The sequence below is a fragment of the Xyrauchen texanus genome, chromosome 33, assembly GCF_025860055.1.
Source record: "Xyrauchen texanus isolate HMW12.3.18 chromosome 33, RBS_HiC_50CHRs, whole genome shotgun sequence".
Lineage (NCBI taxonomy): Eukaryota > Metazoa > Chordata > Actinopteri > Cypriniformes > Catostomidae > Xyrauchen > Xyrauchen texanus.
Genome location: NC_068308.1, coordinates 21,753,970 through 21,780,383, shown reverse-complemented (window position 1 = coordinate 21,780,383; position 26,414 = coordinate 21,753,970). Strand labels below are relative to the sequence as shown.

At 37.9% G+C, this 26,414-nt stretch overlaps 1 pseudogene; it reads left to right on the top strand.

Moving 5' to 3' along the window:
- LOC127626670 (outer dynein arm-docking complex subunit 2-like) overlaps positions 1-26,414 on the top strand; it is a 47,386-nt pseudogene that overhangs the window by 10,819 nt on the left and 10,153 nt on the right.

Here is a 26,414-nt window from a genome sequence, read left to right as displayed (position 1 = left end):
CAGATGGTTCTTGTCATTTGTTTTTTAGGAGTAATAAAACTATAGTTGGCATACAGTAAAAGTATAGAGTGCAATTACTGTGGATAGCTTAGCTCATCATTTTGTTTGGGAAGAATTTGATGACAAAATATTGAGATAATTTTTAAATATCAGATTTTGATTGCAGAATTTAGGATGGCAAATCTAAGCACAATTTGTGATATTGAGATATCTCTAGAAATGATGTGTGAAATTCTAAGGAGAAACACCTGCTAAGCAGGAGACGTAAGCAAGCATGTCCATTTGATTCCCATTTAACCCTTTAAGCTCAGATTGGCCCTGAACAAGTGCCTTGAAATATGCAGACAAATCAGAAGTGTCCAATTTGTATAATGTATTAATAATTTTGCACTGCCACATGTTATTATAATCTGTAAAAACATCAAACTGATCAAATAGCCACATGTCATATATCATAAAAAAGCTCTCGAAGAGTAGAATACAACCAGCATATTTGTTGAATATTGTGAGTAATAGCCAAGTACATGTCTTTGACATACATGTTACATGTAAACAGGTATTGCTTATAAGCCACATTTTCGTTTCTAACTTCACAAAAAAACCATAAAATATCACATACAATTACTAATAGGAAGGGATTCCCATTAAAATTAGCAAAATGTAATCGGATGCAAATATCATTAGATAATCCATACAAAGTACAATGTACACATAGCACATAATGTGCTATCTAGCTAAAAACACGTTAGCTTTCCTGGATCAGGTGATGTCATCGGAAATGAAGTAGCAGCTTGTCCGGCGTCAAGGAGTGCAAAACCAATGGTATTAGGATTCAAATCACTGCAACCAGAGGTGGAAGTCATGCAAATATGGGCAGAGAGGATTGTTTACTCTAATTACATATGGCCACCAGGAGATTTCTCCAAATACATGACACCGTCTCAATGATGACTCAAATGACACAGAATGGAACTGAATGAGATCTTGTTACTCATCGCTGCGTGCTTTGGAGTGAGAGCATAGTCATTGTTGCATTTGCGTGTGTATTTAGAGCTTTATATGCAAATATTGTGTTTTATTTGTTTGAATAAATTGTGTTTGTAATGCTGTAACATTTGATTGCTTTGATTGCTTTGTCGTATCAACACAAAATATCACTGCGTTATAGGTGACATGATTGGAAACAAAAGCTTTATTTTCAGAGCTACCTTATTAATACCATGAGATATATATAAGTTATAAGCTTTTAATATTTGGCATGCCACTTAAACAAGAAATCTTTAAAAGCACCTTCAGAGCTTCAACACCTTCTCATAACCTTCTAGTTAAAACAACTTGGGTATTAAAAATATCTCATTTGTATTTTATTTTTTCTTCCTGGCAATCTCAATATCTTTCTCTCACCTCATTTAATTCTCTCCACCATCTCAGTTGGATCTGTCTCTTTTCAGTATTCTCTTCTTTGTCATCTATTATCAGTCCATTAGCTCTCATTCAATCCTGTATGTCCTTCCTCTCTTTCATCTGATATTTCTTTTTTCTGTCCTTCTATTTTCATTCATTTCAATTACTTTTCAGTGCATTTCCCTTGGGGACTTTTTTTGTGTGATTGTGTTATTGTCTATGTAAGAAAAGTTTTAGTTGTTAGTTGGGTGGTTCTCAGTTCTTTAACTTCTCGGTGAAGTCAGTGTCTAGCAAACAAGGGTGCGAGTGGCCTAACACTTACTACATCTTATCTGTTACTCATTTTATGAATGAAAAAGAGGATAGATTGTTCACTTGCCAGGAGATTAGACTTGAGTGTCTCATTTCAAAGGTCTGCAGCACAAACAGTATTACAGCAGCTTACATGCCTCTTTGGGACCTACTGCATTGAGCATGAAGAGGAAAGCTTCTCTTTGTTTGCATTCATAAGCGTTACTCATAAAAAAAAAGTAGAGAGAAAAATGAGCCATCACATGAAATACCGACATGTGGAAGTAGATTTTCTGAAGTTTTCTCAAGGGCTAAAGCTGATCCTAGATCTGTGGTTTGACCTAATAAAACAATAATCACTAAAAACCATGAAACAATATTTTTTATTAAAAGATGATTAATAGTGTTGTATTTTTGTTGGATCCCCTGCTTTATGTATCCATCACTCACACTTCTGTCATTTCATTCCAGTGATAAAGAGACATATCAAAACCACAGTAATTTATGCAATCTAGTCTTGCCCAACAAATGCCACATGTTTAGTTTGTTTTACTCACTGTGTAGGCAACTTCTGAGGAACGACCAACCTAAAATGCTCTGTGTATATAGCAACTGTCAAAACAGAGCTTTCTCTAAGGCCAAACTGTTATCATCTCCAACATTTCAGAGCTTGTTTTCTTTTAATTGCTAAGTTAGGTCATTGTCTATGGCTTCAGCCCACAGGACAGCGGTAGTCTGTATCAAAGGATCTCTCCCCACCCCTGTTTATAGTCACAATACCAAACACTTATACACAACATGTGGTCATTGTGGTCCTTCGAGAACGGGAGATGATTTTGAGGGGTGAGTTGACAGTAAAAGGGGTTCAGGAAAAAAGAAAATAGGCCATTGAAACTGCAGGCAGTTGTCATACACACACAGACATAAAACCATTTGAACACTTAAACTTTGCTTTAAAATAAAGCATTTTGAAAGAAAGATAGTACAAGCACACATTTTAAGAAAACAATTTCAAAACACCTATATTGGCCAAAATAAAAACAAAACGTATTTTGGACCTGTTCAGGGTTAATGTGAAGACTTACACCTGTGGTTATTCTGCAGAACACTTGTGTAAACTTGATGGAAACTGACTTTATATAGCCACTAAATTTACTTTGTGACCAGTTGGTTGTAAACATCGAAGTTGAAGTTAGTTCTGAGAATAGGTCTAGCATCATTTATTTGCAGATGTCACTTACTGGAAGTGTAGAAAAGTGCCCAAATACTTTTCTGGGCCACTTTATGTAGACTGTCTAATTGTTACATAAATAACATAGGCATCTTCTGTCTAACCATGTCAGGATCAATCTAGTCATCTCACTGAAAAAAAGAGCCAGCAAATGTTTTAAATGAATAAAATATAAAGAGAAACAGCTGTTTCTGTTCTTCTGACTTTGGGTTATGATCGAGCAGCTAATGTAATTGCTTTGAGTGCTGCATGGGACTTTGACATGTATGTTTGTGTGTGTGTGAACAGAGGGCTAATCAGACAGCCACAGTGATTGCTTTGTGCTCTTTGAAATACTTTAACCTGGTCCAGGAGATGTGTCAGCTGGCTATCAGAGATGTAGTGGGCTGGAGGTCCTCATCAACCTGCTTGACACAGATGAGATCAATTGTAAAGTAAGTCCATCCAGACTCAATGTATACAGGTCAAAGGTCACCATTTGACCCTGATAAATGTTTATTTCTATATTTTAGTGTTTATTTTAGTATCACATATTTAATTCTACATTAAATACATTAATTTCTTTACTTTGCATTTCTGCTGTCATTTTTCTGTATATTCCATTTCTTAATCCACATATCTCAATTCTGTTATTTATTCTTGTTCTTTTATTCTAAATAAAGAATAAAATAAAATGTTAAAAAATAAACAAACAAATAATACATACTTGCTGTTCTACTTGCCAATATGCAAGAATAATAGCACAACATTCTTTAAAACACTGTAGATTTAAGTATGTGAGGCAATGTTATTTTGAAAATAGATACTTTTATTCTCCCCTACTGTTAGATTGGTTATCTGAGGATGTTGAAGGAGATCAGTTGCAACTCTCAGATTCGAAGGGCCATCTCTGATCTGGGTGGTTTGCAGACTATGGTGTCCATCCTGGACTCCTGATAAAGAACTCAAGTGCCTGGCTGCAGAGACCTTCGCCAACGTGGCCAAGTACAGATGAGCCCGCAGGACTGTCCAAACGCATTGTGGCATCAAGAGACTGGTGAGGGTGGGGATCATGATACCCGTGTGTGTGTGTGTGTATGTTTAGGCAGTTATTTAAGTCACGGTTACAGCCGAAGTGTATTAAACAGATTGCCCATGATTAATAACTTATAAGAGGCAGAGAGACAAAAAAGAAAGAGAGAATGCTGAGTGACAAGCAAGAGAACATATACCACCTTCTATTTCTCCACTCTTTTTCTCTCCTTTTTCACCCAATCATTTTCTATTCCAGCATCAAAGGGAGCACATTGCAGGTAAAAACAGATTGAATGTCGTGTTCCCCTCATCCTGGCATGTGTGTTTATTGACAGAGTGACGCTGGGTATGATTAGGGTTCGTGTGTTACTCTGTTCTGTATATTTACTTGGGGCCAGACTCGGACGTTCTCAATGTAGCTATCACAGATTAGTTACATTTAAAGAGCCAGACCACCTCTGAACAGCACGCATGTGTAATGCTGTGTAAGAATGGCCTTTCTGGCCTGACAAATTTGCCCTGTAAAGGATGTGGACATTTGTAGATTTTGATGTGACTATGGGTCTGTTCCAAAACCTAGTGAGCTTGGACAAATTCGACAAATTCGGACGAATTGGACAAATTCGATGGTATCAGTATATGTGTCCTTCCCCTGGTAGGTGATCCCAGAATGCACAGTGATGAGCTGGGTGGAAAAATGTTGATTACAAATATAATTAAAATATATTCAATACTGAAAAATATCAATCAAATGTTTATTAATATGATAGAAAACAGACCATTTATCCCAAATGTGTGTGCGCTAGTTGTATTTATGCTCATTAGTGTATTGTGTAATTCCTCTCAGGTCACCTGTATTGAAATCAGTAGCGAGTCGAGTCTCCTGTGAGCTGCGTGTGAGGAGCGCTATTTGAATGATGTATGGAGCTGCTGCCTTTGTAGAGCATTCCAAATCGCTCTGTTATGAGGCTCCATTTCAGTTAGGATTCTGCCATAGAAGACAACTGCCTATGTAGGCTGGAGACAGCAGAGGTGTTTCCAGCATTGAAGGACATCTGGGGCTTAGCCCAGACAATTTTATTTTCACACTAGCAACCACTTCTCTGTAGTCCAAATCTGGTGAGAGGGTATAGTTTTGCTCTGGCTGGGCCTGTTTCTACAGTTCCTAAATCTTCCACTCTAGTACTATCCTCAACATCCTCTCTCCTCCCTGAATCATCTGTGATGCAAAAGAACAGATACAGCACATAACTTATTGCAAATCAGCTTCAAACAACTAATTCATCAAGTGCTAAATATGTCAAATTGTGGACCAATACCATTGAAGAAAATGTATTGGGAAGAGCAGATCAGTGGGATTGCCCTAATATCTATCATGATTCTTGAATTTTCATGTACATTAACATAAAGTCATCACAAAAGAGTTATATTATAGTGAGTAAAGTGAGGTAAAAAAAATATTGAATATAAATAATGTATATTTTTTACATAAATAGTCAAAATGATGTATAAGATCCTAAGTTAAAGCAATACATGAATGACTTTAGCCTAATTTCATTGACACACCATGGCATCGAACTGTATATAATTCTCCATGTTCATCTGTCAAAATCCTTTCATTAGGATCATTAGGATCATTGGGATAAACAATGTTTCACTTTTAACTTTCTCTAAAGTAAAGTGACTTATTAATTGTTACCAGTTTCCATGCCTGATTCTGGCACAGCTGCTGCTGCTGCTCCTCAGTCTGTTGCTCATCTTTGCTACACTCTACAAAACCATTGAATCAAATCAAAGTGTATATTTCCTACACACTAATATCACAAAACAAGTCACACATACATTTTATGTTAATGCTCATTGGTTAACCTTAGAGAAAACAACACCTGATAAATAATGAAAATACACTCCGCACGAGACTCGAACCAACGTCTCCGGCATGGGAGGTGGGTGCACTAACACAGAAGCTATAGGCTACAACCTTTAATGGCAGTCGCTAGTCCACTTCTTCACGTTAGGAGAGTGAGGTTTAGCTTACAGTGGGCCAGATGATAATCTTCAGACTTTAAGGACAAAAACAAATGTGAATTCTTACCCACTAACTTCTTTCGGAAAAATCTCCAAAGCCTCATTTGCTTCATTTTTGCTATCTTTCCTGCTAACTGCCGTTAACTCGCCACTAAGTAACGTTAGTTGATGTCAACGACTGTGCAAGCTCCTCCTCTACCTGCTGCATATTCAACAGAGAGGAAGAAACGGAGTCGCCCATAGGCTACCGACAGCAAAGGAACTTATTCTATAGGCTAGATTATGCCTATGTCTATTTTTACAGGCTGTATGCAGTATGTGCAATGCCAGAACACAATGAAATAAGGCAACTTATGATTTCGGGGGTTTACATAGGATATTGTCCGGTTTCATATTTGTCAGTCAACTTTTCAAAATACATTCGGGGCTGAAGCCCCGGCAAAATCGGCTGCCGCCGCCTCTGGGAGACAGTGAGGCAGCTTATCAACAGGTAATGTTGGACTGATAATGAATGTTTTAATAAAGTCACTAAACTGAATGAGCATTGGCAGCTGAATTGAGGCCAGGAGTTTGCACTAAAGATGACATCAAATATGCTGTAATCACACTTTTTTGTTCGTTTTTACATTACACAACTTAAAGGGACAGTGCACCCAAAAATTTTAATTCTGTCATCATTTACAGACCTTCGTGTTCCCCTTTCTTCTGTGAAACACTTAAGGAGATAATGCAGTTAGTCAGATTGCATCAGTCACCATTCACTTTCATTGTATAGAAAAAAGATGCAATGAAAGTGGATGGTGACTGAGGCTGCCAGTCCCAAACATTCTGCCTAATATCTCTTTATGTTCCACTAAAGAAGGAAAGTCATAAGGGTTTGGAACAACATGAGGGTGAATAAATAATGAATCCCTTTAATGTGCACCATGCCATAGTACCTCTTAAATGAGCATCTAAAATGAAAACAATATAAAGCATGATATCGAATAGAAATGTACCTGGCAATGCAAAAATGTCAAATGAAACAGTTTATTGTATTGCAAGTGTGTCAATCTTCAATCGCATGAAAGTGCTCTAAAATCAGGTGTATTAAAACCAACATTGTTTCTGGCAGGTGGAGTTGTTGGACTGTGTCCCTGATAGTGTGTCTCTGAGCATTGAGCAGGAGAGGGATGTGGAGGTAGCGCGTTGTGGTGATTTGGCTTTCTGGAGCTGCAGCAAGAGCACCAGAAACAAGTAGGCCAGACGGCAGGCCGGGGGAATCCCTCTGCTCACACGTCTGCTCAAATCACCGCAGAAGAACATACTCATCCCTGTAGTGGGAAACCTGCAGGAGTGCACTTCTGAGGTTTGCTTCATTCACAGAAAGAACCATTTTTAGAATTCATCACATACAAATTATCAAACTTCTACTTTTTATGCAGCACCAAATGCAGATGCTTAAATAATTTACTTTTAAGTATCTTAAATATTATGTCTTTTAGTTAAGTATATTATAATATTCTGTGTTAATATGCCATGGCATTATAAATAGTAATTCAGCATAAATCCTGTAATTCTGCTTAGATATAATGTGTGAATCTATTGTGATACACGATGTAAGCTACTTAAATGTTACGGATTTTTGGGGTTTTATGTAAATGACAATAAGTACAAAGTAGGGCTCAAAATAGCAAGCCATTCATGAAACATCATTCTAGACTGACAGATTGTTTCTGTTAAAAGACCAGTTCCAAGATATGAATGACTGTATGAGACCAGAAAGTACTAAAAGAAAGACTAGGATGAAATAAGCGTGATGTCTATGAATGCAGTGTTGTTTGGCAAGGCAGAGTGGCTTTTACAGTAGGTGTTAGGCAGTGAGAGTCATTCTGGATGTTTGCATTGGCAGGGGAGCAACAGAATTGCTATACAGACTGAGGGCATGATTGAGGATCTGGTGAAGAACCTCAGCTGTGACAATCAGGAGATCCAAATGCACTGTGCCAGCGTAATCTTTAAGGTACCGCTGAACACACTCAGACAACTGTGCTTTGATATATACAGTTATAATAGAGGTCACATCTTGGGAGTAAAAAAGGAATGGTACAGTAATTTAGTCCTGCCACTAATTGTACATCTCTATATTGCCTTCAATCCTTTTTTAAGTTAAGATTGTGTGTGTGTTTTGTGTGTGTTTGCAGAATTGTCAGTGTGTAAAAGAGAAACAAACCTGTGATCTAGTGAGGCAGTATGATGGGCTGAAGCCACTGGTCATGCTACTCAACGGAGCTGAAAACAAGCAGTTACTGGCCGCCACAACTGGAGCAATCTGGAAATGCTCCATCAGCATGGAAAACGTGGCTAAGTATGTGGATGTAATTGCAGAATAATTTGAGCAGTTTTTCTATTAGAACAACTGATCACATATCCATACTGCTTACAGGCTAAAAAAATGTTTTTCACAGTATATTTTGTCAGGTAAAAATCACACAATTTATCACAGGTACATACATAAATCAGCAAGATTAGCAGATAGTTTCTGATTTATTTAAACATTAGGATGAAAAGTGGGACACTTTCTGATAATATGCCATTTGTGTTGTTTTAAAATATGATGCCAAATGGCTTAACCCCTCACACAATACCATTTTGAAAAGAAAAGAGAAAAGGAAGAAATATTAAACTAAACAAATAGTCCCACTTTACCTGTATTCACCCTATGTCTGTTTTTTTTCTTTTTTTTACAGTAATAACATGTCTTTGCATGATATCAGTTTATCTTTCTCATTTGGTTCAGAAAAGTTTATGGTTCATATGTTTATACATTTGCTACATTATCATATGGGATTTCACATGTATAAGTTGTTTTAAAAACATACTATGAAGATGCCACCCATCCTCAAATAATATTACAGAATTACCTGCAAATGGAAATGTTATTGTGTAATCAACAAGACTAGAAATATTCAGGTCAATCTGAGATTAGAAAATGGCTCCAGATTTGGTCAGATTACACACCACTCTTATCATGAGAATGGGGTCTGGTAAGGAGAAGGAGAGCCTTTGTTTTTTATGAGATGTCTCATTTGTTCACTTCTAACACTCAGATTTTCCACAATGCAGAGCTGTTATCCATTGTCCATTTGACTCTGCACTGAGCACGGCTACAGAAGTGATCATTTGAGCAAAGAGAAAAAGTTTTAATAAACTCTGTTAATCAGCTCTGATATTTTATGATTACTTTTTGCTGTAGGAATGTGAATTGTTCTTTCACCTATACTGCTAACAAAAGATGAAGTAATGTACTGATTTTATAAATGCCCGTGATGTGTTAGTCAAGGCCATTCTCCCATTAGTGCAGCGAGTGTGCTGTGAGAGATGTGGAATGCGTCTTTTTACAGTTGTGCTGTAATAATCAGGTGTGTAAGCTGAAAGACTCTTAAATCGTTTGTCATGTAAAGCATGCTGGCCTTAACTCCAGTATCACTTAGCTCAACGAAGATGATGATAGCCCTGGAGGCTTTCCTGGTGTAATTTGTCTGGCGGGTGATGTCTTTTTAACCAGTCATTTTCCCCTATAAATCCAAAAAAGCCTTGGAATCATCATCTGGCTTGCCCGCTCTGTCACACAAGTACTCTCATATAAAAGTGATTTACACGTATTACTTTACTTTGCAGTATGCATTTGGGGACTCTACAGGGCTCAAAAATGCATTATTTATTTCCACAATTACTTGTCTATAAATTATAAGGTGTTATTTTCACAAGTTTGAAGCCAAGGAACTGATAAATCTACTCTACATTTTTAGTTTATGATCAGTGATTTTTTTTTTTTAATAGGATTGTTATAGACTGGAATCTGTAGAAGTATCTTCTGTCTGGCCCCATACTTGGCGCAAATAGAAAAGTATTGAAAGAGGAATTCAGAGGGAGGCTTTTGTCTGAAATGGCCCAGTAGCAGTAAGGCCACTCTCCCTCCACCTCATAAATCAAAGCTGTCAAAACCTCATCCTGCGTTTACATCAGGCTTAGTCTACTGAAACAGTAGGCAGGTGCTCCATCCCACATTCAATTCACTTAATGTCCCATTAGCCAAATAAGTGTCATCTAAGAAAAGTAATGCTCTGTGAAAGCATTTAGTTGTTAAGATTAGGGCTGTGGTAATACCTCTCAAGAAGCCTCTCATCGAAACTTAATCTTAGGAGAAAGCAGAGATTAAATAATTCGGTAAACAAACCAGTTTGTGAACACTTACTGAAGCATAATATTTGAAAAATTATATTTGAAAGATTCTGTCAAACATTTAATCTGGTAAATCATTTAAATGAGAAGATGAATGTGCTCTTTCTCTGGAAATGCACAATACTTCTTTTTTCATATTTTAGTCTGCATCAGCACCTTTGAAACATCATCTTAGTTACAGTACCATATCAACCTGTACACCATGCAACCTCTATACATCACATAATTAACATTCATTTTGTGTTGGATGTGACAAACTAAATAGTTTTTGTTTAACACTTACAGTATTTTCTCTTGAAAATCTGTATTGTGTTCAGTTCACTTGGAAGTGTGTCGTTAAATGGTTGAATGTTTTGAACGTCATCGAGAGAAACAGCATGAAGCCAGCTAAATATTTAATGCGTACTTAGCCTTGAAGAAAGAAACTCCTTTTATTACAAGGTTTTTGAACAATGTATTAAAGCATCAAGGTCAAACACTGTATTTCAAATAAAACAGCCAACCATTTTATAAAACTAAATCGGTCTAGGCTGGGGGAGTGCTAGGTCAGTGAGCATTTACCGGAGAATGTTTTCCTGGTCCATCTGGTGTCGGAGTAAGTGCAGTCAGTGTGCCATTTCAGAAACAGTTATGGCCTGAGAGGCATTTCAAGACAAAAATAATTTTGGAATGTATTTTACAGTGGTCATAATTTTAAAAGGCTTTTCCTCTTTATTTTTCTTTGCTGAAAGCACACAAGCAGCTGAGAGTGCTGGTGTTGCCAGCAGCAGACAGCATGTCTTTGTGTGACTGATGAGATGGCTGGCCATGGTGAGTCCAGCAGAGAGAGGGGTTCAGGGCTGTGTTGAAGGGGCTTTGAGAAGGTGGTAGATCTGAGACCTCCACCAGTGTGCTGGGAGAGGCATGTTTTAGCCATTTACTTGATTAATGAGGCAGAAAATTATAATAATTATGATGCCAACAAATATTATAAAAATGATGCTCATAACATAAACATGATTAAACACAAAAGCAGATGTTTACTTGAGTTTTAGTTACATAGAGCTTCTAAAGCGAGACCACAGCCATCTTGCTGTCATCTCTCAGCAGATAGTTAAAAACACTGTATGCAGCAGACTGAGAAGACTAAATAACTCAAATTACTATGGATGAACAGAAATTCTGCTAAAGTGGCCAAACTCTTGTTTAGATCAAAATCCAGTCAGTTTAACTACAGAATGTTTTGTCTTTTACCTCGGTAAACAGTCTGTGATGTGCTAAGTAAATGATTAAAATTATGAATCTTTCTATCTTCACTTATTAGTGCTATAAATACTTTTACTGGAGTCACTTATTGATGCTACTGTGCAATTTCTCAGCCACCCACATAAAAGGGCCTCTGTCAGTATATTTTACTTCGTTGCCAAATTTTAGTTCTGTAGTGTTCTTCACTGAGATATACTATTACACAAAGATTTAGCTGGACGGAGGCTTTATAGCATTGCTATTGTTCTTTCAGGAGCTCTATTACAGTGTCTGCCCACTTTGTTAACCTTCTTTTTTGCTGTAACAACTGATCGGCACTGTTTCATATTATGTTTCTCTTGCCGAGGTAATTTGGCAGGTTGGTGTTGGCTTTACAAGAGTAGACAACACCCATAGTCCGTTTATTAAGTGTAATGTGTGTAATTAATTTCAATGTTGCATACTGATAGCACTTCAGTGATATAATCTGGTCTACATGCCATGTTTGAGCTTAGGTCTTGCCTTTTTTCTACCATTTATGGCCTTTTTCAATAGAGCTAACTTTGGCAGCTGTTCTTTTAATTTCTGTTTAACTTGCAAGAAAATGATTGGTGGACTTTGACCAGAGCAAAGTGACCTTGGACATTCTCTACAACTGCCAGAAACCGTAGTTGTGAATAAAAACAGCCATATAGCTAAACCTTACATCAGAGATTTGTTGAGGCCCCTTGTGACCACATTATATGCCTTTAAAATGTTTACTGTAGTTTACCGCTACTTGGAAGAATCGCACCAAAAGCTCTCGTTCACTTGCTCCAAACCAGAAAATGCATACTGCAAGCAGTGTGGGAAAAGTTGTGGCAATACAGCGTCACTGGATTTACTCTCCTCCCAGATATCCACAACCCTGAGTTTTGAACCTTCATGTCTTTATGATCCATAACATGAAGGGAAAGAAAAAAAAAACTTAATCTCAAATTTCATCTGTTTTTAAACAATTGCATTATTGGCCTCCCTAGAAGAAAGGCCATTTAGAGCAATATTGATACAACTTCTTGAGTTGTTTTTGAGGACATTATCGTTTAATTGGAGACATGCATTTGCTATATACCAATTTCCTCAAACTTTACACACAAAGCCTCTTATCAAGCACTACATTTTCTAAATATTAATTGAAAAAAATGTATATGCAGTTCTCAAAACTTTTCAGTCAGTTTTATACAGTCAGAAATACAGAAAATGGTACAGAACATTGCAAGCAAAGGTGCATAAGTATTATACAATAAAATGTCTGTCTGAATGAATGGTTGCAATGATATATTACAAGAGTGATGTGTTGGATGATCTAATAACTAAGACATGGCTATAAATGACCTCTTGCAGACCAAGAGCAACAATCAATCAATCAATCAATCACATTATTTTCTATAGCACATGTTGACAGAAGTGCTTTGCACTAAAATTATTTAAAATACAGACATATTTAAACACAAACACACTAAAAGCATAAACCAAAATATGGATACAGTCAAAGGCAATAGAGTAGAGTTTTAAAATACAACATTTAGAGTAAACATTTAGAATACAGCCACAATCAACCACATACACAATAAAACATAAACCAAGATATAATTACAGTGCATAAATGTACGGTCATAGGCAAAAGAGAGAAAAATTTTTTTTTACTGAATTTTATAAGAATTTACATTTGTGCCACAGGATCTAATGTGGAGAGGCAAACTATTCCAAAGGCGAGGGGCCACAACAGAGAAGGAACGATCCCCTTAAGATTTCAGATGGGACTTGTGGACACTCAAAAGCAGACTCTTACTTGTATTTACCCTTCCACTCAAATTCATGTTCCATTGTTTTTGTATTTGAGACGGCAGTTGTGTGCCTTTTTTTATATATTTTAGACAATAAAGAAAAATATTTGTTTTGGTTGATTGTATTTGCACCAGTGAGGTATATTTTTCAACATTCATGAGCAATTGATTATTGGATGCACTGATACAGTCATTGTGTATCTAATTGAAAAATATTGTAAATTATGTGGGTGCATACTGTATGCACCATTTTCTTGGACATGCATATAAGTTAAGTAATAATTTCTCTCTCTCTCTCTCTCTCTCTCTCTCCCCAGGTTTCTCGAGTTTAAGGCTCTGGTCAGTCTGCTCAAAGACCAACCTGAAGAAGTGCTTGTTAATGTTGTGGGGGTTCTGGGAGAATGTGCACAAATACCTGAGAATCTTGCCACCATCCGCTAGAGCAGTGGTATTCAGCCCCTGATAAACCTACTCAGTGGCACCAACCAGACCCTTCTGGTCAATGTCACAAGGGCCGTGGGAGCTTGTGCCACTAACCCTGCAAACATGGCGTAAGTGTTAACTCCAGTAACATGTGAATTACACTTAAAAACATCATTAACCTTAACTATAAGACTTTAAATTATGAGTAGCTTGTAGCTTGGTAAATTTCAACTTTCCCAACACTGCCAGAAACTTGCAATAATCCACAATTCTTGCCATAATAAACTTTATTCACTGGTTTTGTATTGTGCTTCTAGTTAACCTGGATCCAGAACAGTTGTCCGGAAACAATCCAGCAACTGACAATACTCACTTTGTCTTACCTTGGCTCTATTATCCCTCTCGCTGTTGCCATTGGCTTGGTTTAGGATGACACAGCATTGTTCTTGTTCTCTGTAAAAGATTCCATGTTCACTGCTACTGCAGCGGATCCAACGGGCCCTGCACCACACTTGCAGAGTGAGAGCCCTTAATGCTTGGTGCCATAATGACAGGGCCCAGAGATCTGTGTTTATTCTACCTGCTGTGAGACTCATAACTGTGGCCAGGGCAGAGGACTTTTATTGTCTCAGTGTGGTCCGTTAGTCTTGATTCGCTAAACAGAACAGGCAGACAAGCATCAGCACAGATGAGTACACAGAATGTCTCTTTTAGTTTTACGCAAAGTGCCCTGGACTGCACAGTATTTATCATGCCTGACAAAAAGATGCTGTATCTGTTTAAACAACGCTGTGTTATTTAAATTTATGATCTCAACCTGCTTGATCTGCGAGCCTAGTGGAATTAAAAAAACAGAGCTAACGTATAGATAGGTTCCAAAACCTAATAACCTTCTTCGGCAGCATCCAAACTGAAATGCTTCAAAAGTAACCGATCTGGAACACAGACAGAATCTCTGTGCACCATAGTGGGAAACTCAACTCGCAATTGATTTCAATACAGGTGACATGACAGAAACACATTTTTATATTATTTTAAACTATTTGTCTTTTGTATATGTCTTTTATTATATGTCTTGCAGCTCACTAGATTTTGGAACCTGTTGACCTATATTCACAGGCAAAAAAACAAACATCATTGTCTTTAATGTCAACTCATGCAGCGAGCACAAGGCTGCAATGTCATTCACAGAGATTTGAGTATTGTTCTATTGTAGGTTTTGCAAATCTGACTCATTGCTTTTACAAAACTGTTGGACTATTGTCCCCTTAATTAATGCTGGACACAAATGAAGAGCATTTTGTTCTATTCATTTCTGTGGCGGGTGAATGCACACAGCCTTTGTCTGAAAGATTAATATGTTTATGGATGTGAGTGACCACAGTAGTGTATTAAAAATCCACAAAGCTTGTTTTTGAAGAAATAAGGTCATTAATTTGCCATTGGTGTATGAGCGTGTGTGTGTGTGTGTGTGAATGGGTGATTGGGACACAGTGTAAAGCGCTTTGGTAACCTCTAAGGTTAAAAAAAAAAAGCGCTATATAAGTGCAGACCATTTACCATTTTATTTAACTCAAGAGTGACAAGGAGCTTCAGCCCTGTAAATCTGTCTAACAGCTCCTGAAGAACATTTTGTTCTTGTTTTCTCATGGCATGTACAGTACTGTGCAAAAGTCTTAGGTACATAAGATGTTTCACAAAAACATTTGTCTAAAGATTGTTATTTATATCTTCAGCTTTAGTGTGTCAATAAGAATTATAAATTTCAGACTCCCAAATATTCCTTTTGCACATAGAATAGAAGAACAGCTCTACAACAGATGTCATGGCCCCCACTGAACATCGAGTCAGTCTGGGATTACTGAAGACACACAAGCAATTGAGACAGTCTAAATAGATAGAAGAACTGTGGTGAAACTTGGAACAAGGTGTACCTAGGAGAATTGACGCTTAGCTAAGCCCTGCCTTAAAAGCGTTTCTGACCGTTCCTGTCTTAGCATCTGCTAACAAGAACATGTTTTAATGGAGTTGTTGGAAGGTTATATAGAACATATACTGTAAACATGTTGTGGGGTAAAAAGTAATGAGCCAACACTGTACATTGTGTGGTCAACTTTTGTTTTTCAAATGTACATTGCTAATAAAAGCATAACTGGCTGATAAATGAGATCACATTCTTATGTGACTTCCTTAGTAGCTCTCTCTCTCTCTCTCTCTCTCTCAGGATTATTGATCGTTTTGATGGTGTGCGTCTTCTCTGGTCTTTGCTGAAAAACCCCAATCCGGATGTTCAGGCCAGCACTGCATGTCCACTCTTGTCCAGCTGAATAGAGGTCAACATTTGCCAGTCATGCACATTTGTTTTTATTTATTTTTTAAAGCAAGACAATAATAAGTAGACTATAAATTGATCTAAAAAGTATTTCTGACATTTGTTTTTTCACTATCTTTCCTTAGGAGCTGTTCACACAAATCTAGATCTGCCGTTAAAACAAATAGATGTAGCACTACGATTGGAAGTCCATTTAAATTGACACATCATCTTTAAAACTACAGCTTTCACATCTGAAAGTGAAATTGGAGATTTATAGTACAAAACTGACTTAAATATTGATCTGTTTCTGACCCACACCTCTAATATTGCTTTTGAAGATATTGGATTTAACCACTGGAGTCATATGGATTACTTTTGCTGCCTTTATGTGCTTAATGGACCTTCAGATTTCTGGTCCACCATTCAGTTGCATTGAAAGGATCAACAGAGCTTATATATTCAACACATCTGGGACAGCATGAGGGTGAGAAGATGAGAGAATTTTCATTTTTGGGTGAACTGTTCCTTATAACTATATTTAGATTAAATCTCATAGCGGGCTCAAAGCTAGTCTGATTCCCTGAGCCTCTTGTGTAACGTGTTTGCACAAATGTGTCATTGTTCTGTTAGATTATTAGCACAGTAACAAAAATAAGATTGTTACTTTAATAATCTGCATGTTTGAATTTTTTGTGTGTCACACTATTTATAAGAGATCGATTGAGGAATACTATAGAGGTGTGGGCACAAATCCAGAAAATGGATGAGGTACAGGGGGTGGAATGAGGACACAGGTACCTAAAGACCTGAGGTATGCGTTTAAGGGTTAAATAAAATTAGTCAGCAGCCCCTAGCTGGAGTGCTAACCAAGTTTGACAATGTTTGCTGATGTTTATGGTGCCAGTTGTTTAAATGGCACATGCTCACTCAGGGCATGATTGAGGTGAGGAGAGTGAGGCCTGGTGGCAAGAACTATGCAAAATGATGTACCATCCAAACCAGGAACCTGGTCGGCCTCAGCAGCAGTTATTTAAAGGCCCATGTGGCTTGTGTTAGCAGCTCCAGGCCTAGATTTATGAGAATCATGCTTGAGGAACCGCATCTGGAGGCTTCGAAATCCCTACCAGTGGACAAACACGCACACACAGCTGGTACTTACTATTAATTCCCTTAGTGATTATAAGCTACTGTAATATTGTTCTTTGTTCTTTAATCAGCAGAGGATGTTCAGCATATAGTAGTGCTATCTGCTTTAATGAGGACCATGCTTAATTAGACCAGTACGCAGAGAATCACAATGCACAATTCAGAATTAGTTTTCCTTTGTTCATGGTGCCTCTCCACATGGTGGCCAAGCTACTGATTTATTGAATTGCTCTGCCTTGAAGTATAGTTCACTCAAATAAAAATTAATTCTGTCTTAATTTACTTACTCTTAGGTTGTTCCAAACCCGTATGACTGGCTTTCTTCCATGTAATACAAAAAAAAAAAAAGATGCTAGGCAGAATGTTATCCTCAGTCACCATCCACTTTCATTGCATTTTTTTTCTTCATTCAATGAAAGTGAATAGTGACTGAGGCTGTCATTCTGCCTGTCAATCTTTTTTGTTCCATGGATAAAAGAAAGTCAGATGGGCTTGGTAAAACATAACATGAACAACATCATTTTTTTCTCCTTAATGTTATTATCCTTGTAGACTAGAGTTCCATAATGTTGGTCTTCTCTCATATTTACACTCTCAGAATCTTGTTCTTCCTCTTTTCTCCCTTGAGGCTTTTCCTCTCCCTCTTTTCAGCTTGGCTTACATTGGTTTTTGTATATTGTTTATCTTTCATCCGTTCTCTCTCCCTCTTCCTCTCTCTCTGCATGTCTTGCTTCGTGCTGTGTTTGCTGATGTGAGATTTAGTTGGGGATGTTTTTTTGGGCCCTGGTTTGAAAGGGTTCCTCAGTGACCCTCCGCAGCTGGTGGCTATGCCATACTTCCTCTGCTGCTCCCGCTTTTCTTTCTCTTTCTCTTTCTCTCTCTCTCTCTCTCTCTCTCTAATTCCTTGCATTCATCAGTATTCCTGCCCTGCCATTTCCCGTGTGAGACACGCCGCAGATTCCTCTCCTCCTTGATATCTGCCTCTTTTGCCCAGACACACTAACACAAAGCTCATCCTTTGGCATGACTTTAGAAAGTGCCCTCTCACCCTCACCCCCCCCGATCTCTCTAATGCTGCTGTCTCATCCCTGCTCCACACACTTGACCCGCTCTGTGTTGTCTCTTCTGGTCTCTACATGGTGAAAGAAGCATGCTTTTTACTGGGCTGTGAGTGCACAAGGGATTATTTGGGTTAGGCTGTGCTATGAAACTCAGGGTTATAGAGGGCTAGATTTGATTGTTCTCAAGAAAACCCCAGAGTACTGCACTACACAAGGGTCTGGCCTTTAGACATTGTTTTTAAAATGAGCTGTCTGACTGTTTTTGAACACAAGAATGCAGCTAAAGTAAACGGCCCTTAATAAACTTTTCTGATTGGGGTGATTTGAATTTGAAACCAGCTAAATTATACAGAGCTTCCTGAAGACGATTAGACACCCCAACGACAATTTGATTTAGAAAATATTTCATTTTGCACATTCCTAATTCATAGGGAGGAGAAATAAGCTTACAGGCCGATTCATACTTCTGGATCAAACCTACGCCTGGTTACGGTGTAGCTACTGGTAGCTACCGCTGTTATTGCCTATATGCCTTGTAAAGTCTTTAAAACGCCATCAATTTAGTGTTCGCCAAGCGAGGTGTAGTTATTAATTAATTTGAGAATTTTTTTCAGCACATAATATTAAAAGTATGCCAAAATATTTATTTATCAACTGTATTCATACAGTAAAGCATATGGTCTTTTTATCATTTATTTTCTCCCTGCAATACAGGCAACATGTATAATAAATAATATGTAGCTTACCTACATTTCAACATGTTCACATTCTCTGAACTAGTTTTTATTGCTACAATAATTTAATAAATATTTTTATTAAAAAATATTTTTTGTATATTTATGAATGTATAATTAGCATTTTGGCTGTGTAATAGCAGTGACACAAACTCCAATGCAGAACTATAAATGCAAACCAAAGCGTTGGCCACTACGCGGAGCCTCTGCCGTAGGTTTGACGCAAAAGCATAAATCAGTCTTAAGGCATGGTTGGATTGTGTTGTACATGATTTGAGAAGAAGAGGCAGCCTTTGCTACTGAATGACACATCAAATTAAATTTAGAACATAATTATCCCTTGTCATCTACATTGATGTATTTGTCCAGTTGAAATAGCAGGTGGAAATGTGGCATGTTCACTGAATGTACTCTTTATCCATTTCCAAGACTATTTCTAATTCCTAAACTATAATAATATGGCTCTCTACTGTCAATAAAGATATCACTTTACTATTTTCTAATCAGTGCAAACAGCTTGGTGCCATGCTGGCATGCAGCTTGGCCTCTGGCACCACTTAAATGACTGGACTTCAGACTAAAAGAGTTTCAAAAGCTGCCATTTTTGTGCAGTGTGTGGGTGTGTATGCTTATTTTACCCATAGACTTTACCACTTTGGTTGGCCCTCTGCAGCCTGTCGGGCAAAAACTCAGCTCTCAGTTTGACAAACAGCTTTCTTGTGAGACAGTGAGTACAGTAAATTTATGTTTTAGAATCTATTGAATCTGCATCCCATCCTAAAACATGTTAGAGGTGTCTGAGTGTTAGAGCTTTTTAAGACAAATCAGATTTCTTTTTGCGTATCCAACTCAAATCCATTTAGTTTTTTGTAGTCTGAACAGGAAAAAAACACTTGACAACTGATTTTCACAATCCTGATCCAAACCACCCTTGTAGGTGAGTTCTACACCACAGTTCAAGATTCGCAATCCGATTTTTGCTCTCAGTCTCTCAGATTTCATGTGGTTTTTTCCTCAGTCGTTGTGCTACCGGTTTGCTATGTCAGGTGTTGTGGCGAGAAGACTTTTTTAAAACATGCAAGATGATGACTAGAAATGCAGGTCAACAGAGGACAAGACTTGCTCAGATTTGGGTACTGCCCTCTTGAAAACATAATCAGTGGCAAAACATCCATTGTTAAAGTTTCACATATGGTGAACCTTCACAACTTTGCATCTGTACTGTAACAACAAATGTAGACATGCTGCTGTGCAGCCTTAACAGAAAAAAGCAGATTTGACCACATGGATATAACTTGCCATTTGAACAGTCGTCTAAAAATCTGATTTAAGAAAAAGTTGGATTTGGAACAAAGTCTCAAAAAAATATAGCGAAATTTGGCTAATACTGTTCAATCAATGATTTTCAGACTCTGATTATAGTCTGGAAACAATGGAGAGACTTTCAATTTCTCCCATGTCTCTGTATACCACCGACATCATTTGAACTTTATAACCTTTTGTACGCACACTCATACTTGCATACAATCACAATAATAGCAACCTCATTCAGCCTATTATAGAATCACTCATAGGTTTTCTTGTTAACACAAACACGCATTCACACATACTCATCTTGGTTCCTTTTTTCTCTTAATGTGTTTCAGGATGCTGGGGAAATGGTGTGTTCTTTTGTGGGTGGTTTGGAGCTCATTGTTAATTTGCTGAAATCGCCGAATAAAAATGTACTGGCCAGCGTGTGCGCAGCCATTGCCAAAATTGCCAAAGTGTAGAAAACCTGGCAATTATTACGGACCATGGAGGGGTTTCCATGCTGGCCAATCTCACCAACACTGTTAGTGTTGCTCCAACCTTGTTTCACAAATACAGTATCATTCATACTTTTCTCCTTTAAAGTATGGTTAAATGTTTTTTCTTCTTCTGGTTAAATGACCTAACCCAATTACATCTCTTCTGGAACTGTTAAGTCCACATTTCAAAGGGTCAACTATTAGATGTTTTTCTAACAAAAGCCATGGAATTGGTTGACTATACAGAAACAATATAGACACTATGAAATACTATTGAACTATTTATATGATTTTCTATTATTAAATTGTTACTAATGTACTATTAGTTGTTTTCAACTCACTAATTACAGTTTGCGTGGGTGCGTGCATAGGTGGACGATAATTCACGGCGATACCTAGCAGAAACCATCACCTGCTGCTGTAAATGGGGAAGTAATTGTGTTTTGTTTTGGGAGGCATGTGCTGTAGCCCCTCTGGTGCGTTACCTTCGCTCAAAAGACCCTACAGGGTACTAGGCTACAGCCCTGGCTCTGTTTGAGCTCTCTATAGACCCTAAAAACTGCACCACCATGCATGAGAATGGGGTTGTCAGGGTACAGTTTATTAGTTTTATCTGTTTGACTGTATACCAACTGCCTTCTCTTTCACCACACAAATTACTCTACAGAGCACAGTAGCCACTTTTCCACTATCAGGCCAGAGTGAGCCAGGGTCAATAGCCCCAGACCTTGAGCCGCAAGACCAAAATCAATCTGCGTTCCCAACATCAGGCCAATAGCTGCACAGAATTGCCCTAAAACCGCCCTTCACATGCCGCCCTGGTGCCTATGTTATGTCAAACACCTGCCCATTTCACAAGCAAGTTGGAAGCTCAAGCTGAGGTATGATGTTATCTAGAATACCGAGTTATATCCACTGATCTATATATATAACTGGATAGCTCATGACGTCACAACAGTGAAGCTACTGCGCCGCCATCTTGGTATTCCCTAACATTCTGTACTCCTATGTGTCTCAATGGGAAATCGTCTGTTTTGGTGAGTAATTTGTACCCATCCAGTCACATTAAAACACATTTCTTATGTCTGCATACACTGTATCACAATGCAATCTTCCTAAATATGTAATTCATTATTTATTTTGACTTTAATTCCCCCCCCCCCTGCTTATTCTAAATGTGAGCGTGTTATGTTACTCTTTATTGCAGCAGCATTACGTTCAGCGGCGTACGTACGCACGTGTTTCAATAGAAACAAGTTTAAGAAACTGAGGTAAGATATCAGTAGACATTTGCAAACATATTTTTTGCAGGCTTTAAAGTTTTTATTCTGAATACATAATTATGTTTTGTAGCTTTTGTTTACGTTGAACGTGCGTTGTGGTTATTTTCTTAGGATAAATGAATATTAGCTATGCAGCTAACGTTAACTTAGTGAGTTATACTGTTATTCTTTGTGGTTATTTTCCTAAGTCAGCTTTTTTGGTCAAGTTGAATATCTAATTGCAGATCAACACCGGTTACATATGATAAATATAATGTGGGTTTTCATTAATTCTCTGTGTGATTTGTACTTTTTGCAGTGCAGGCCTGAATATGGTCCAGCTCACGGGCATCATTTATAAAGTGATCAATTGGAATAGACGAGGAGCAGGGCAGGACTGGTAATCTGGACTACCGGACATTTTTCCGGTGGACCGACAAACTTTGGGGCCGATCAGGGTGGACTGGCCATCGGGAGAACCGAGCGGGTCGCTGTGTCGGCCGCGATAATCTAAAACGAGCCGCCGCGTTAGCGAACACTACCCACCCAACAACTTTTTGACAGTTATGTCAAATCCCGGGCCGATTTCTCTTTCCAGTTCAGCCCTGAAAACGTGCACATGGATATTGTTGAAGTTAAACAAGGTAAATTTGCCGTTTGGATTTCAATAAACATCGCACTGAATGCTAGATAAAACTGGAATTGGTTTGCAACAGGAGGAAAAGCTGTATGAGGAGTCAGCCTGGCTTCACTGAAGAGCTGTTTTAACAGAGTAAAAAATATTATACTGTCTGTTTTTATTTGCAATGAAGATACTTTTGCAACATGCAGTATAAGTCTCATAAAATTACTGTGTTTCAGATAGTTATAACATTTAATATTAATAGAAAAGTTGACCTAAATATGTAAATTCTGTCATCATATACTCAACCTCATGTCCTTCCAAATCCATGTGACTCTTTTGCAGAACCCCCAAAAATGTATTTTGTATTCCATATAATGAAAGTAAATGGTGAGCAAAATAGCTTGTTTTGGTCACCAGTGGCTTTCATTATATGGACAAAAACATTTTTTTAAATGTCATCTTTTGTGTTTCACAGAAAAAGTCATACAGGTTTGGAAGGACATGAGGTTGAGTAAATAGCTGTGCGTAAGGTCTTAAGTTGGGGTATAAAGTTCAAGGCTTCGTAACTACTAGTTTGTTTGCAACTAAGTTGGTGCTTAATTTGGTTGCTCCACCTGTTGTTTAAGTCAATTTTTTTATGTACTTGGAAGCTTTTGTTATTGAACAAATAAATATGTATGATTTCCTTGAGTGTGCATATGTCAATAAACCTATTTCTGATTATGATTTAAAATATCAGGGGATTGTTGAAATAATTAAATGCTCACAAGCTGGTATGTACATGTTCCAGAAATGAATGCAAATGGATAATTCCATTAAGTAAAGGTAAATTAATGTGTGTGTGTGTGTGTGTGTGTGTGTGTATATATATATATATATATATATATATACACACACATACTACATATGAACTTGTGTGTGTATACTATGCTACATTTTTTGGTTCTGGATTTATTCTAAGAGGTACTGTCTAGTTACAATATCAACACAAAGCTAGTCGTTTTTATTAACTTTAAAATTTGTTGACGTGCATGCACCCCCCCCCCCCCCCCCAAATTAGTTCACATTTACTATATAATCTAGTCAAAAATGGTTAATAATGTTGGCAAATTATGCAGATGTATAATTTGTCAACATTATGAACAATGAGCATCAACAGATTTAAACTATGAAGGCAGAGAAACATTGCATCCTGTAACAATCTGCAGATGGATAACTGCTTTAAAAAGGGGTATTAATACACTTTGGTGTTGTATTTTTACTGTTGATTATTAAAGATTATGATCGTTATGGACACTCTACATGGGGATAACGACTAATGTGTGCTTAATATGTACATAGTCATAAATTACAACCTGTGGGCACTTTAGCCGCATCCTTAAGTGAGTGTTGTTTCGCGGTTAAACGCTGCACATGCCGCGATGCCCTCTGTCGGTAGGGAATAGTAAGATGGCCGCCAGAGCACTTCCGGTAGCTTCACCTACTGCTGGCAGTTTAGAATTCTATGAGCAATCCAGTTATATATATAGATCAGTGGTTATATCATTTGTGAACATTAGCTAGCAAGATAACTTGGTGTTGACAACTCTACTGTAACTGCCAAGGTGTCCCGAGCGGTCTCTCCACTTACGGTGGGATGATGTCCCAGCAACAAAATCCATAATCTTAAACCATAGGAAGTTATTTCTTTGGGCACCACTTTGTCCATTGTGTGCTTTAACCGATTTATACTGTACCAGCATTTTAAAACTTTTTCCTGAACCTGTAAAGTTGTGTACTGGATACACAACCTGGCAAGTTTGGCAAAAACACCGTCTGTGACATTGACCCCACCTCAATCCCCAGTTGGCCTTGTTTGGCCCAAAGGTAATTTGGGGGGGAACTAATATTAACAAACAAAGACACTGTTTCACTTAAGATTTTAAGTTGTAAAAAATTTTTTTTCATTGCTAGCTGCTAAAACATTTTCAGCTGAGACCTGGCTCCATAGTTAAAGCAGAGTTGCCACACCGCAGCTTGCGACATGTGAAAACATCACTAATAAGCTTTGAAAGGATATATTTCTAACTAATTTGGAGCAATGAGGGCAGGAGAACAAGGCGTGTTTTCTTTTCTTTTTTTAAAGGAGGGAAGGGGGGGGGGGGTGTTTTCTATAGAAATGGGAATTCAGCAGAGCAAACAGCAGTGTGTATGCTGAGCTTTGGTCCAGCAGTTATCCCTGTGCCCTAGCATGCCAGGGCTTCTGAGTACTGAAAGGCCGTTGTGCCGGGAACGGTTGCTCAGCAAGCTGCTGGTACTAAGGAGTAGAATGTGACTGTGACATGTCTTTGGCAGGGCACACCAGTCAAGAGTGACAGGACACTGCTGAGATACTTTCTGAGTGACAGTTTCTAGAATTCACTCCCAATACACTCAAGCCACTTAATATGGGTCCCACATCAAATGATTCATATGATGTTACACAGCAATGCCTTAAATGGTCTTTAAAACTTTCCGTAATAATTGCTCAGTTTACAAGTACCTAAAAAGATTAACATGTTAGATGTGATTATTCTAGCTCTTACAGGGTTATTTAGGGAAAAACTGCTCTCCACTAAGCACAAATAAAATCTGCTGAACCAAAAATGTAGTATTTCAAGAGGGGCAGTTTACATAGAATGCATCCTTGTGCTAAAAAAGCTAGACATAGCACCACAAATAGAACAGAAGTTGTTTTTACTTGACACGGCATCTCAAAATGTGGCACTCCTTCCCGAGACAGTGAAAAAACAGAAAGATGAGGTGCAACATTCAAAGATGTCCAGTGCTTGTTTAAATAGAAACGCAATTGAAAAACACATCCTTTGTGAACAACCCCTTAAAGTAACAGGTATAGACCGCAACAGCTAAAACAAAACCTAATACATCTTATCATAGGATTCTACAATGTAAACTTGTGATAACGTTTACAATGAAAAGATTGTAAGATGTCTGCTATTGGAATTATAATAAGAGATGTCTGAGGACTACAGTTTATTTCTTGCATGTAAACTGAATTTTAGATTGCGAGCAAAAAAATATTTAAATTCAACCACATTTGACCTCACTTTCCCAATGGGATTTTCACATGAGAAAACTGATTGAGAGCAGGCACATATGGTTAAAATGCTTCCCCCACACCCCCAATAACAACTGTATATAAATTATGAGAGCGGTTGTCGTGTTGCAGCCAAATATTTTTTCCCATGTTGTGCTGTAGTCTGATGTGCTGGTGCAGTGAATGTGGTTCAGCTCAGCCCATAATTGGAGGCTTGACTGAACATTGGGTGTTCCAAAAGAGTAATGTCCAATTTGCAAAAGTTGTTAAGTCGAATGTTGTTTTGACCAGTTCAAGCAATGACAAAACTTGACAGCTGGTTGAATTGAGTGTGTTTTGTGTGTACATTTATGTTCTGTTTTTGTGTGCGTTCTCATTTATGTCCTTCAGATGGTTGCAGTTTGACCATGTCGACGTTTCATCACCACCAATCAGCCTTACACCCTCATTACCTCTTTGATTTGTTAAAATGTACATGTTTGCTGCCTCCACCTGAACAACCTAAAGGACAGCGGAAAAGGAAAAATTGGCTCAACCGTACATTTAAAATATGAAATACATACTATTGTGACAGAGGATGTGTTAAATCAATATTTCTTAACATTGCAAATGGGCTTGGAGTGAGAGTTTAATCTGGGAACGATGTCTACACTGTAGTCTAATTTATGAAGGGGTGTAAAACTCAAGACTGCCTCTTGCTATTATTGCAGCCGTATTTCAGAGTCAGAAGCTCTTGTACAC